The sequence below is a fragment of the Ambystoma mexicanum genome, chromosome 4q (genome assembly GCF_040938575.1).
Source record: "Ambystoma mexicanum isolate Mex_15411 chromosome 4q, UKY_AmexF1_1, whole genome shotgun sequence".
NCBI classification, from domain to species: Eukaryota; Metazoa; Chordata; class Amphibia; order Caudata; family Ambystomatidae; genus Ambystoma; species Ambystoma mexicanum.
In genome coordinates this window covers 531,329,443-531,332,960 of record NC_090928.1, presented here as the reverse complement: position 1 = coordinate 531,332,960, position 3,518 = coordinate 531,329,443, and the positions used below count along the sequence as shown (strand labels likewise).

The window sequence follows — 3,518 nt, the reverse complement described above, 5'->3', positions numbered from 1 at the left end:
GTATTCACTGTAAAAGAAAAAGTATGCATCATCTTACTATAAAATAAAGTGGAGAAAACACAAATAAGACTTTTTTCCACACAGGTTTAATCGGCTATTTCCTGATATTCTTCAATGCGTTCTGATATTGACTGGTAATTGTGTTTGATACTTTCTTAGACTATTTCTGCCTCTGGCTGATGTGTGTTTTCTTTCCAAACTCCACCAGAGCCTATGATTACACAGCATCCTATCTGTGGAAAGCGGCAGTGCAGGGAGAGGGAAGAAAACTATAGGCATCCTAAGGAGCCCTGCTAGCTCAGTCGGTAGAGCTTGAGTCTCTTAATCTCAGGGTCGTGGGTTCGAGCCCCACGTTGGGCGAAAACAACTAAGATTGTAGTGCTTTTTGACCAAAAAAATACATCCTATCTGTGGAAAACGGCAGTGCAGGGATAGGGAAGAAAACTATAGGCATCCAAAGGAGCCCGGCTAGCTCAGTCGGTAGAGCATGAGACTCTTAATCTCAGGGTCGTGGGTTCGAGCCCCACGTTGGGCGAAAACAACTAAAATTTTAGTGCTTTTTGACCAAAAAAATAGAAATTGAAAGTCTCTTTACAATATTTGCAATATTTTCATTGTTAACATGCAATATATGAATGCATGTCTGGATGATGTGTAATGGGGCAATACCATACCTTAATGTATTCACTGTAAAAGAAAAAGTATGTATCATCTTACTATAAAATAAAGTGGAGAAAACACAAATAAGACTTTTTTCCACACAGGTTTAATCGGCTATTTCCTGATATTCTTCAATGCGTTCTGATATTGACTGGTAATTGTGTTTGATACTTTCTTAGACTATTTCTGCCTCTGGCTGATGTGTATTTTCTTTCCAAACTCCACCAGAGCCTATGATTACACAGCATCCTATCTGTGGAAAGCGGCAGTGTAGGGATAGGGAAGAAAACTATAGGCATCCAAAGGAGCCTGGCTAGTTCAGTTGGTAGAGCATGAGACTCTTAATCTCAGGGTCGTGGGTTCGAGCCCCACGTTGGGCGAAAACAACTAAAATTGTAGTGCTTCTTGACCAAAAAAATAGAAATTGAAAGTCTCTTTACAATATTTGCAATATTTTCATTGTTAACATGCAATATATGAATGCATGTCTGGATGATGTGTAATGGGGCAATACCATACCTTAATGTATTCACTGTAAAATAAAAAGTATGTATCATCTTATTATAAAATAAAGTGGAGAAAACACAAATAAGACTTTTTTTCACACAGGTTCAGTCAGCTATTTCCTTATATTCTTCAAAGCGTTCTCATATTGACTGGTAATTGTGTTTGATACTTTCTTAGACTATTTCTGCCTCTGGCTGATGTGTATTTTCTTTCCAAACTCCACCAGAGCCTATGATTACACAGCATCCTATCTGTGGAAACCGGCAGTGCAGGGATAGGGAAGAAAACTATAGGCATCCAAAGGAGCCCGGCTAGCTCAGTCGGTAGAGCATGAGACTCTTAATCTCAGGGTCGTGGGTTCGAGCCCCATGTTGGGCGAAAACAACTAAAATTTTAGTGCTTTTTGACCAAAAAAATAGAAATTGAAAGTCTCTTTACAATATTTGCAATATTTTCATTGTTAACATGCAATATATGAATGCATGTCTGGATGATGTGTAATGGGGCAATACCATACCTTAATGTATTCACTGTAAAAGAAAAAGTATGTATCATCTTACTATAAAATAAAGTGGAGAAAACACAAATAAGACTTTTTTCCACACAGGTTTAATCGGCTATTTCCTGATATTCTTCAATGCGTTCTGATATTGACTGGTAATTGTGTTTGATACTTTCTTAGACTATTTCTGCCGCTGGCTGATGTGTATTTTCTTTCCAAACTCCACCAGAGCCTATGATTACACATCATCCTATCTGTGGAAACCGGCAGTGCAGGGATAGGGAAGAAAACTATAGCCATCCAAAGGAGCCCGGCTAGCTCAGTCGGTAGAGCATGAGACTCTTAATCTCAAGGTCGTGGGTTCGAGCCCCACGTTGGGCGAAAACAACTAAAATTTTAGTGCTTTTTGACCAAAAAAATAGAAATTGAAAGTCTCTTTACAATATTTGCAATATTTTCATTGTTAACATGCAATATATGAATGCATGTCTGGATGATGTGTAATGGGGCAATACCATACCTTAATGTATTCACTGTAAAAGAAAAAGTATGTATCATCTTACTATAAAATAAAGTGGAGAAAACACAAATAAGACTTTTTTCCACACAGGTTTAATCGGCTATTTCCTGATATTCTTCAATGCGTTCTGATATTGACTGGTAATTGTGTTTGATACTTTCTTAGACTATTTCTGCCGCTGGCTGATGTGTATTTTCTTTCCAAACTCAACCAGAGCCTATGATTACACAGCATCCTATCTGTGGAAAGCGGCAGTGCAGGGATAGGGAAGAAAACTATAGGCATCCAAAGGAGCCTGGCTAGTTCAGTTGGTAGAGCGTGAGACTCTTAATCTCAGGGTCGTGGGTTCGAGCCCCACGTTGGGCGAAAACAACTAAAATTGTAGTGCTTTTTGACCAAAAAAATAGAAATTGAAAGTCTCTTTACAATATTTGCAATATTTTCATTGTTAACATGCAATGTATGAATGCATGTCTGGATGATGTGTAATGGGGCAATACCATACCTTAATGTATTCACTGTAAAAGAAAAAGTATGCATCATCTTACTATAAAATAAAGTGGAGAAAACACAAATAAGACTTTTTTCCACACAGGTTTAATCGGCTATTTCCTGATATTCTTCAATGCGTTCTGATATTGACTGGTAATTGTGTTTGATACTTTCTTAGACTATTTCTGCCTCTGGCTGATGTGTATTTTCTTTCCAAACTCCACCAGAGCCTATGATTACACAGCATCCTATCTGTGGAAAGCGGCAGTGTAGGGATAGGGAAGAAAACTATAGGCATCCAAAGGAGCCTGGCTAGTTCAGTTGGTAGAGCATGAGACTCTTAATCTCAGGGTCGTGGGTTCGAGCCCCACGTTGGGCGAAAACAACTAAAATTGTAGTGCTTCTTGACCATAAAAATAGAAATTGAAAGTCTCTTTACAATATTTGCAATATTTTCATTGTTAACATGCAATATATGAATGCATGTCTGGATGATGTGTAATGGGGCAATACCATACCTTAATGTATTCACTGTAAAATAAAAAGTATGTATCATCTTATTATAAAATAAAGTGGAGAAAACACAAATAAGACTTTTTTTCACACAGGTTCAGTCAGCTATTTCCTTATATTCTTCAAAGCGTTCTCATATTGACTGGTAATTGTGTTTGATACTTTCTTAGACTATTTCTGCCTCTGGCTGATGTGTATTTTCTTTCCAAACTCCACCAGAGCCTATGATTACACAGCATCCTATCTGTGGAAAGCGGCAGTGCAGGGATAGGGAAGAAAACTATAGGCATCCAAAGGAGCCCGGCTAGCTCAGTCGGTAGAGCA

The 3,518-nt window shown here is 38.2% G+C and overlaps 1 non-coding gene across 1 annotated transcript; it reads left to right on the top strand.

Annotated features, from left to right (window-relative positions):
* Nucleotides 1-1,977: 1,977 nt before the first annotated feature.
* TRNAK-CUU (transfer RNA lysine (anticodon CUU)) lies at nt 1,978-2,050 on the top strand. Its single transcript has one exon. It is a non-coding gene; the product is annotated as a tRNA-Lys (tRNA).
* The last annotated feature ends 1,468 nt before the right edge of the window (nt 2,051-3,518 follow it).